At 42.6% G+C, this 11,298-nt stretch overlaps 1 pseudogene; it reads left to right on the plus strand.

The window, feature by feature from the left end:
- The first annotated feature begins 6,148 nt into the window (after nt 1-6,148).
- Nucleotides 6,149-11,055, plus strand: LOC134468747 (uncharacterized; annotated as a pseudogene).
- Nucleotides 11,056-11,298: the final 243 nt, after the last annotated feature.

An 11,298-nucleotide genomic window follows, 5' to 3' on the forward strand; every position in this document is an offset into this window, starting at 1 on the left:
TACATTGAAACCAATCTGTCCTTACACACCAACCGGCGGTAGTCGGGCGTCAGCGGCGCGGGAGCCGGCTCCGCGCCGCGCTGCATTTGGAAAATAGAACTCGAGCGTATTTTTCACGCCGGCGACCGGCGGTGTCTCATTCAAATGAATGGCAAAGTAGCATGCTAGCTTTGGCTGTGGCTAGGGTTTTGAATAGGACTGGCCGCGCACGCCGACGCTGTCAGTGTGCAAGGCAGAGAAAAGCACGCCGGCCAAAACTAAGCAGAAAGACCGCGTCCGTCCTGCGACCGTTCCGTTCCGCCTTGGTATGTTTTGGCCCTTAGGATACGGTGTGTGGTCTGGTCCAGAAGGCTTTGTCTACCCCATATTGTGGCTATCCAAAAGGCTCGAGAGATGGAGCATCTGACTAATATGCAGAGGACGTGGATCACCACATGGCTATTAGGCTACTCGTTAAAAAAAAACTAACCCCTTTGCATCTGCACTTGTTCTTTTTATAGGCCTATATTTCCTGTGCACTTTGTATTTGCTAGTGATGGCCTCTTTTGAAAGTCGCTTTGGTTATAAGGCGTCTGCCAAATGCAATGCAATGTAATGTAATGGTGAGCAGAAATAGCAGCGCTGTACACCTCAAGTGTGGAGGAGACCTTGACCACACAAGAGCGCTTCTCTGCGCTCGGTGCAAAATCTCGCAAGCCGCAGAGCACTATGCCGTCTGCACAAACCATGCTGCAAAGCAGTTTTCGGAACTCCCTTTATTCTCCATTGGTCTGTTCATTTCCTGTGGTACAGGCTTACGTTCTCAGAAGCCCAGAATCACTTTTACATCAGTGCTCCTACAGATGGGGAGTGTGTTGCTGGATCTCAAATGGCGCACTTGTGCACTTCGGACACTATGTTGCAGTGCGTAGCCTAACTAATACTGAAACATGAGCACTAAAGTGCAAAGTGTATTAGGAACATTTAGGCTCTGTAGTTTATATTTTAAAGTCTTATAGTTTTTATTTTAAAGTCTTAGCTGTCATTAGCCATCTACATGTTCGCATACGAGGCTGCCTGCATAATCTGGTGACAAGATGTGCCATGTGCGCCGATAGGTCCTATCGGAGCGGTTGCGCACTGGCCGCGCGGCGGATGAGTGCAGGATCAACTTGTTGGCAACTCCTATATTTGGCATTGAACCCAAATTAAAAATATGCACTGCTATGATTGGCTCAAAGAGTATAAACTAAGCCTATATCAATTATTAAACTGGTGACAAGATGTGCCATGCGCGCCGATAGGTTCTATTAGAACGGTTGTGCGCTGCGTGCGCGCGGTGAACGAGTGCAGAATCAACTTGTTGGCAACTAAATTTGGCATTGAACACAAATTAAAAAGATACACTGCTAAGGTTGGCTCAAATATCCTATTGGAACTGTTGCGCGGTGGATGAGTGCAGAATCTGACATGTACAATCTCTGCATGTACTTGTTGGCAACTCCTAAATTTCGAATATGCTATGTCGTGCTATGGTGTTATTTAGGCTTAACTAATAATTAGACCAGGTCAACTGCCGGTAAAGTGATCGTCGTTTGCTTTAGATAAAAGACGCGAGTCGTTTTGTACATCATGAAATTATTGAACGTTTGGCACAAAACGATAAGCGCAGCGCCTTTGCGCAATGGCGCCTATCAGAATATCGTTGTAAATAAGCGATCTCTGTGCGCTGTAATTTCACATCCAGGCCCAGGCCGACAGTTCTTTCCCCCCCACATGCTCAGCGGAGAAGGCTATAAACAAGGTGAGGAGCCTTGGTTCGCCCATGTTATTTTAGGCTAATTTAAAGATTTCGGGAGTAAACTGCACATATTAGGCCGTTATCTCCGCGCGCACCTCCAAAGTGGTCTCGCAGCGACTTTAACAACAGCAAAGGCCAGGCAAATTGACAGCTAGCCCAGGCTAACCACATACGTAGGCTATCACGCGTAATCCAAGCACACATGGCATCTGCGAGTGCTTAGACGCCCACATGCACAAACCAAATGTTCTTGCTATTTATAACAAAGAAGCGAGAGAAAACAACTGACTAAATTACAACCAGCTGTATGCCTGTAGGCTGTAACATCCCATTTCAATTGGTTTTTAATATAATAGCTAGCTAAAGCACCTGATGTGTAGGCCTAACTGTGTTATTAATTAGCAGGGGTGGAAAGTAACTAATTACTTTTATTGAAGTATTGTACTTGAGTAGCTTTTATGAATACTTTGTACTTTTTAAGTAATTTTTTAAAATTAATACTTTTACTTGTACTTGAGTACATTTTGACCCAAGTACTTTAGGCCTACTCAATTAGCCTACACTGGAACCTGGCCTGAGTACTGTAAAAAAAAAATGACTGAGAGAAAATGCCATGCACAATAATGCCACAATCCGCCGGAAATGAAAGATTGTGCAGGATGGCACACAACATTTCCACTATTTTACTATCTTGTATCAATGTAGCCTATTGGATGATGGCTGGTGCCCAGCAAGAGATAGAGGTTATGGAGGACGATATTCAAGAAAAATAAACATAACTCAAGAGGAAAGCTAATCAAAAGTAACTAAGTAAATTTTACTCAAATTACATTTTAAGTGAAGTACTTTTTACTTTTACTTGAGTAGATTTTTAGATAGGTACTTTTACTTTTACTTGAGTAGGATTTAGGCAAAGTAAAGATACTTTTACTTGAGTACACATTTTCTGTACTCTTTCCACCTCTGTTAATTAGCCTGTGACATTGACAGTAAATACAATGGACGCCAAATCAACGCTATTTGCCATTCAACGCTTTGAAGCCAGATTTGGGAACATTCCAACTTACATTCCACCTTAGCAACGCCAAACGCAGGTGCTGATTGGACAACAACAAGACTTCTAACGGTCAATCAAACCATGTTCTGATGCTCATTGGTCAATTTAACTTTTAATATCTCTCTAAAATAAAACATCACCACAAAAAATCACCACCCTGGTAAGTTGGAGAGCAAGGGGACCTACTAGTTGAGCGAAAAATGATCCCCCTGGAGTGGCATTTAAGGGAGATACAGGGTTTTATGTCTCTCATAGGAATGAATGGGATTTGGCCATTTTTTGGTCTTTTTGGGTCCAACCTTGGCTCCAACTTGGCTTCAACAATGAAATAGAATTTTGGCCTCCATTCTATTTACTCTCAATGGCCTGTGACAATTGCATTTATAACAATATCTGTGCCTAATATCTGTGGCCTCGGTATATGGCAATAGAGACAAGAGAAATTACATTGTTTTCACTATGAAAACAATATCACTATGCTGTGACTTCATTGTTGAATTATGATCACTCTTGTCTTCTTCTGTCAAAGCTGTGAAACCATTGAATGTTGTGGCTACTTCTTGTGGCTGGACCATTTCAGGGAATGTGGGGTGGTGTTTAGGCCCTACTATGCAAAACAATTAGTGTGAAAAAATATGGGGCTTTTTTATAACTTCCCTAATATATATATATAGGCCTATATATAATGTAATTTTCATAGTCATGTAATTAATAATGTTTTTCGCAACGTTTTTTTTTTTTTTTTTACACCTCCATCTCTATTTAGGAGGTCTCAATTTTGGGGGGGAAAGTTGTTGAGTCCTTAAGCGAACTGCATACTCTGCTTATGCCTATAGTGCCCCCATGGGTCCCCGGACCCCAATTTAAAATTCACCATTCTAGGACATTGTGTCTTTGGGTGTTTTCAGTCATTTAAGCGAACTGAACTGAGACCCACCACTCAGCATTTTCTACATAGCCTATATGTGAACACAGAGCCCCCGGAAGTGAACTGAGACCTTTACTGACGTGGAGTTTGTACAGTTTGCTTATGAGTCCTGACAAGTTGCTCTCCTGATAGGTGTAATAACATAAGGTGAGGTGTACTGTGGGCTGAAGGACCGGAGGACCACACACCCTTATGCAGTACTGTGCTGCCACTACTGCAGTACCACCAAACACTGGCCTGTGAATATCCATGCATAACTTGAGCTTAACCCATAACTCCCACCAACCTCAACACACAACACAACAATACACATACATTAGCAGTTGCTTTTGTGATGTTAGTGAAAATGCTTAGTCTATATGAAACTGCCTCAAACGATCATGTCCCTTGTGCAGAGTCCGTTTCTGCTTGCTTTTAAAGGGACACTGTGTGAGATTTTTAGTTGCTTATTTCCAGACTTCATGCTGCCCATTCTTTTTCAGGAATACTTACCATCATCATCAAATTCTTAGTATTCATTACTGAAAAATTGCACTGTTCATACATGAAAAGGGGGATGTTCTTCATGGTCCGCCATTTTGAATTTCCAAAAATAGCCATTTTTAGCTGCAAAAATTACTGCATTTGGACCATACTAGAAATTTACCTAGGCAATAGGCAGCCCAGTTTCAATGAGCAGCATAGTTGCAGTACCTTTTTTGACCATTTCCTGCACAGTGTACCTTTAAGGAAAGTGCATATCTTTTGTCTATGCAACTGATAGTGTAATACTTTTCATTTTCATACATTAATATAGCTGCTTTTATGATGTCAGTTTGCTTTGTCACTGATTACATGGAACTGTCTCCTAGCCATATGTTTCATAGCCATAGTGTCAAAGAGCAGCCGAACAGTCAAATGTGGAAAAGTGTCCCAAAAAGTGTTCAGAGATTAAAATAGTCCAGAGATTAAGCCAATGTCAGTGGCCTCACTCCACCACTACACATATAGCTGTTTTGAAAAATAACTTAGTGCTGAGATTTCTATGCAGAAAGTTTGTTCCTGATTGTTTGGGGCTGTATCAGCAGTCAGCATAGGTGGTAGCCAGAGATAGAATTTGAATGGTATGCAGCTTCATATGAAATATGGCATTAATCTTATAGACATACAATTTGAAATACAAGTCAGTTTAGGGGACCTAGCATCTTGCATTAGATGTGTTCATTCAGCTGTAACATACCCACGTTTTTATTTTAAAAGCTAAAATCTCAAGAGCCTGAATGCAGCGTGCAGCAATATGTGTCTCCAGGCATCAAAGGGTAAACAACACATAGGCTACGACTCATCAGGCAAAAATGGGTTAAACTGCTTATTCAAATCAACCAAACCTGCCTCTTTCCATCTTTGAAAGCCCAACATTGCTTGCATATACATTGATGTGGTTTGGTTGTTCCTCATAGCAGACCAGGGATATGTGGAGAGGTGCTGATAGGGCCTACATGGGTTCTATTCCATGCCCTTTTGCTTTAGGCTGTGCCACACTATTTTTTCAGATTCATGTTCCTCACAGAAAATGAGCCTAAGCCAGTGAATCTCAGTGTGAAAAAGAATATTAACTCATACTATTTTTTCTCAAGCAAAAAACTGAAAATGGGTCAAAATTACCCAAAAACTTACAAGGGTTAGGTCTACAGTCTTAGGGAGAGCTGGCTGGGAATTTGGAGGCATGACATTGGCTGTTACCCTATTTCCCTCAAGTTAGGCAGACAAGCACTTCAGCACTAGCCACTAACATTCCAATCTCTTCGAGACGCCAAAGGTGTTGCGTCACTAGGTGGGCGCGGCCTGGCTACTTCAGCGCCTTAGCACCAGATGTATCTTCCACGAGTCAGGCTGGTCTTACAACAGGGTAATCAGATGTGGCCAGGAATCAAACAGAGAACAAATGTGTTTTACATTATATGGCAGCATCCAGCAACTATTCATCATCCATATTCTCTGGGAAATCATGAATTCTGCCCGGGTGTAAACCAGGGATGGGGAACCAATATTTCGAAGGCCGTTTGCAGCTTCACATGAAATATGACATATTTTGTTATGCAATCTTAGAACATACATTTACGATACAATGAAGTTATATTCAGGGGATCTATAGAAGATGGGGTCTGTTTTAAAGGTAGCTGCCTTCAATATAGGCCTAAAGTGTAGGGGGAAATGCGGGTTTGTGTTCATAGTACGGCCCTCTGAGGACTTGCATGGCCCTCGGATAAATTTGAGGTGGCCCCTCGAATGAAAAAGTTTCCACACTCATCTTTCCCACTACACTTTTTGTACTGTTACAGCTTTCATTTCAGAATGACAACGGAATTCAAAGTCACAGGGAACAGAAGAAGTTCTTGATAACATGTTGACCAAGGTGAAGGTAGGTGAAATTATAGGTTCAAAACATAGCCAAACGAATCAGTGCTTTTGTTTACATTATCTGATATAATACAAGAGAGTATGAAATAACTATCTTTCCTCCACTTTATTTGTGTTTTCAGCAAACCAGAAAGACAGGGCCTTCATCTTGTCCCCCTCTCAAGCCTGGGAAACCAAGAGGAAGGAATGGGGGCAGGCCAACAGGCAGCCAGCAACAACAGAAGCCACCCACAGCAGCCTTAGCCCAACCCGATCTGACTCCTGAGGCAATATGTGGTGAGGCATTACAAAGCGGGGCTGCGGGAAACACCCTATACTCTTTGTTGTACTCAAATGGGGCAATCTGATTTTGAATAAAATATTCTTACATACCAAAGAGCCACTGCAAAGGCGTTTTAAAAGCTATATACAGTTACAGTTTCCAAAATATTATATTCTTTAAATATACACTTCACATTTCTCAGTTTACCACACCCTTGCTGTGAAGATATTGCCTTAAATATGCCTGAAAATATGCATACATTTAAGTACATTACTGTTTTTACGTGTGTATAGAAAGCAGCTTGGCACGAGCACCATCAGCACCCATCACGACCCTACCAGCATCCGTGTCCTGGTCTGTCAGACAGGATAGAGCAGCACAGACTTGGCGCCAGGCCAGATCCCAAAATCTCATGTGGCTTATTGATGGAGAGGCCATTGGCAGCCCACTATGTCATTGCTGTGGGCAACCAGCAGTAATAAGGGGTGTGTGTGTGTGTGTGTGTGTGTGTGTGTGTGTGTGTGTGTGTGTGTGTGTGTGTGTGCCAGCCCACTAGTTTTCTATGCTATTAAGGTCCAGAAATTGTGCTTGCCACTCCATGAGTTGGATGCAGTTCATCTGAAGCCATGACTTTGCTAGCTTGTTGGTGTGTTTGGGGAATACACTTCAAATGCATTTCCTTGTGTTTAGGGCAACATTGTGACTTCCTCCATTATCTTGATGTACTCGAACTGATCCATGACCCCTGGTATGCTGAAAGAACCAACATTGCTATACAGACTTAGTGCAGAAAATATCCCCATCATGATACTTGCACTGCCTTTACATAAGATTAGATAATATTGTACCTTTTTAGTCTAAGCGTCACAGACAGCTTGAAGGATGTCCTGCAAACAAAGAAATCAAGCCATAGCGCACAGTGAAGAAGGTTAGGCATGATGGTGCGTAGTACTTAAGCATGAGGGAGGGGCCTTTAGGTAATCACTAAAAACTTTTGTATACAATCCTTTCTTAGGCCTACATATCAATTTCCGTCTTGCACATGCAAATAAAATGGTTGCGCCAAATGCATGTGCAAGGTAAAATGTAAAATAAACTTTTAGTGATTATTTACGGCCTATTCCTGATATATTGCCTAGGAGGCCCCTCATACTTAAGTACTACTTAGGCTTAAGTACTACTTAAGAGTTTTTGGGAAACGCAGCCCTGGTCCTTAAGCCCAGCGGTATCGTGTTGTGACTTCCAAGTGGCGGGTTGGAGACCACGAGGAGGGCGCACTGTACAGACTAATTTCTAACTTCATTTAAACAATGTCTTCCCCTCAGGTGCCTTGAATGTCTCCCTGGAGGCTGGCTTTGTGGCCAATGCGATCTTCAACAGCACAAGCTCAAAGCCTTTCACAACAGGGAGCCCATCATAGATGGCTGCTTCAGGCCCATCCCTCCATCAACAGCCCTGGTGAAGCAGCCTGATTGTGCAATAGCTGAGTCACAACAAGGTATGATGAGCAATGCTGTAATTTAGCCACAAAATGGATATTACGTTCACATAAACACGGAAACGTAACAGTAAACTTTCACCTCTTTCAAGTCAAGTCAATGTATCCTTGTGTAATCGGATTTCAGTCCTTGCATCTTGCCTACAATCAGGCTAACTATCTGTGCCTGCAAGGACAGTGAAGTAATTATTGAGGCTAAAAATCCAATCATCGTTGTCACAATGAATGGTAAAATTAACCTAAAATTATATTATGTTTATTTCGGAGGTCAACGATTTCTTTGCAGTTTAGGACTGAAGTAATATACAATATATTCCTCATCACAGGACGGTATGACCTGCACCTTGGCCAATTTACTTGTGGTCAGAGGGGGGTGCCAGACATGAGGTGCCTCATGAACAGTGGTTATTGGCCTGCAACGGTGCAATGCAATACCGTGTATTCCATTGACATGCTCAACACCTTCGAAGCCCTCAAAGTCACTGCTCCGGGACTGTCAAGGCAGGCCTTCGCAAGGATGCTGGAGCAGAGAACGCGGAGTGCAGGAAGGGTGAGTTTGCAAGACCTCAAATCTTTTGTTAAAAGTATTTTTGTCCTTTTCGACCTTATTGATGACAGGATAGTATGAGAGGTGCGCAGGGAGCGAATGTGAAGAGAGATGGGGAGGGGTCGGTTAAGGACCCGGGCTGGGAATCGAAACCAGGTCGGCCACATAGAAGATGAGTGCCACACTGTTAGGCCACAGCAAGGCTTAAAGACCGCAAATATTAAAGGACCAGTTCAGTCAATTTCAATATGCTGTCGTATTGCTCACGCTACCCTTGACTTGTCAGTACCCAGTGATGCCACATTTTTCGGCTAAGCCCTTTCCGAGATATGAGCTATTCTAATGGGGGCAGCGTTTGTTTACATTTTTTTTTTAAAATGAACATAGGCCTACTCCAAATATTTTCCCAAAAGGTACAGCTGTTTGCTAGTTGTCTGCTGATGTTGTATAACCTTTCGGATGTTTTTGGGAATAAATAAAATACATGTATGTATTGAATGTAAACAAAGCGCTGCCCCCATTATAATGCCCAAGATCTCGGAAAAGACTGAAGAAGACAAAACAAAACAAAAACCCTCAGGTACTAACAAGTCCAGGGTAGTGTGAGCATTACAACTGCATGTTGAAATAGACTGAACTGGTCCTTTAACCTCAAACTTTGCAGGTATCCTGTGATACACTGCATCCATTGCTATATAAAGATATATTCAGCCTAACTGTATGTGCATTTTCACAGACTGGCAACATCAACGGGGATATGCTCCAGCGGAGCTTTTTAGAATTGCAATATGCAAAACATCTTAGGGACCAGCTCTGTGGCGCCACACCATTCCAGTGCCCTGCCTGTACCCCCAACATGCTGGCGGTGTGTGTGGACGGAAATAAAAAGCTTTACAGGTTCAAGAGAGATGGCAGGTGAGTTACAATGAACTCTGGCATTGAATCTTGGTAATTATTACCTTCACCGAGGAGGTTATGTTTTCGGTCGCATTGGTTTGACTGTTTGTCTGTCTGTCAGCACGATATCTCAAGTAGAAATTTTGTGGAGTTGGATATGACAGGTGATACGGATCACAATCTGAATACAGGGATTTTTACATTCTGTTTTCTGGCTCCCCTGGCTAATGTGGGCCCCTAGGCTGCAGCCTGTGGGTTAATCCAACCCTGGGTGTAACATAGTCAAATATTCCATCAAACAGCTTCCTTGGTGGAAGTCTGCACTGAATGCATGTGTAGTTACTGGGTATTATTTCATTTCAGCTTTGTTTTTTCACCTACAGCAGCAGGCAACCAGATGGCCCAGATTCACCTGAGGCCTTTTTCAATTATATGTTTGTCGCGGACGACAAGAAAGTCGAGGACTTTGTCCAACACATCAGGAGGACGGTCAAGCATGTTACTAGTGGCTACAAACATCAATACCATACACTTTGTTTAGTGTAAAGCTGTGATAATTCATATTATCCATTCTTCCTCTTATAAGCATTCATTTTCACACAATAAATTGTGTAATGATTTGGGGCTGTACAGTTAAAATGACAGGGCACCAGCAGAATTTCACACTTCAGACTCCACCATCACAATAATCTACATCTACATTTATATTGTTTTGACATTTAAGTATTTTTTTTATTTTATTTTTTAGAAAATATAGGCCTAAGTCATGCAGTACAATTGCTTTGTGTCCATGACTTTTATAAATGATTTACAGCCCACTAGTAAATATGAAATGTTCTTACCTTGGAAAACAAAAGAGTGATACAAGGTTTCATTGACAATATTATATTGCCGTTTCCTAGACACCAGGAAAAGGGTCGTGTGGCCCCCTCCTTGTGGGCCGCTGCGAGGGAGAGCAGCAACAAAGCTGCAAAACTAGATGAGCAGGGAATGGTGGTGGCTACTGTACCTGCCGTCATGGTTTTCTCTTGAAGGCCCTGAACATGTACAGGGGGGAGGTATATGCCTACCCCCTGTACCTTCAGACAGAGCTGAAGGATGCTACATTCATGGCTTGTAATGTGGCATGCAGATACTGGCCATATCTTGAGAGGGTCTGCAGGACCCATCCACAGCTCGCCCCCCTGCTGAGCATGAAGCCTCTCCTGAGCGTCATGTCATGCACGCCTACGCCCATATTCCTAAGTGTCAAGTAAATCACTTTGCATTTCAGAGTCAAACGTTTAAAAAAATATATTGATTTCAAGAATGATAAATGACATTAACAGAATGACTATCGATACCCTACGCCTTCATTCTCTCACCCTCTCAGATCAGCTGGAGTGGCAGGAATCAGGAGGGAGCTGCCATGAAAGCAGGGGAAGAGGTGGAGCAGGTCAACAGCTACCTCTCACAGTGTGCCCTGACGACCAAATATATGTCGAAGTCTGGTATGATATTCCACGCACATTGCTTCATACTCATCGATCAGGGAATACTTATTACGTCAATAAAATACAACTAATGTCTGTATATTGCACATTTTGTGTTTTTCCATTTAACACAGCTCGCTTAGACATGCTGAGCATTCCTACCATGGGGTGGAATCGGCACAAGGGGGACAAACTACACATTCTGCTGTCCTAAAAATATCTGAATGCATGTTAGCGTAATTTATGTATCTTTGTCCTACATTACAAATACAACGCCGTGCCATAAAACAACAGCCCACGCCTACATTCCACAACAGCAACAATATTACCTTAAACAAACATTTTGCCTGTATTCCTCTACTCTACATCTCCCATAGACATGCCAGAGAGCAGTTGTTGAACGAGAGAAACTACACCACCTGAAGGAACAGCACGGGGAGGGGAAGGTCCATCAGTG

This window comes from Engraulis encrasicolus, chromosome 18 (genome assembly GCF_034702125.1).
Source record: "Engraulis encrasicolus isolate BLACKSEA-1 chromosome 18, IST_EnEncr_1.0, whole genome shotgun sequence".
Classification (NCBI taxonomy): Eukaryota; Metazoa; Chordata; class Actinopteri; order Clupeiformes; family Engraulidae; genus Engraulis; species Engraulis encrasicolus.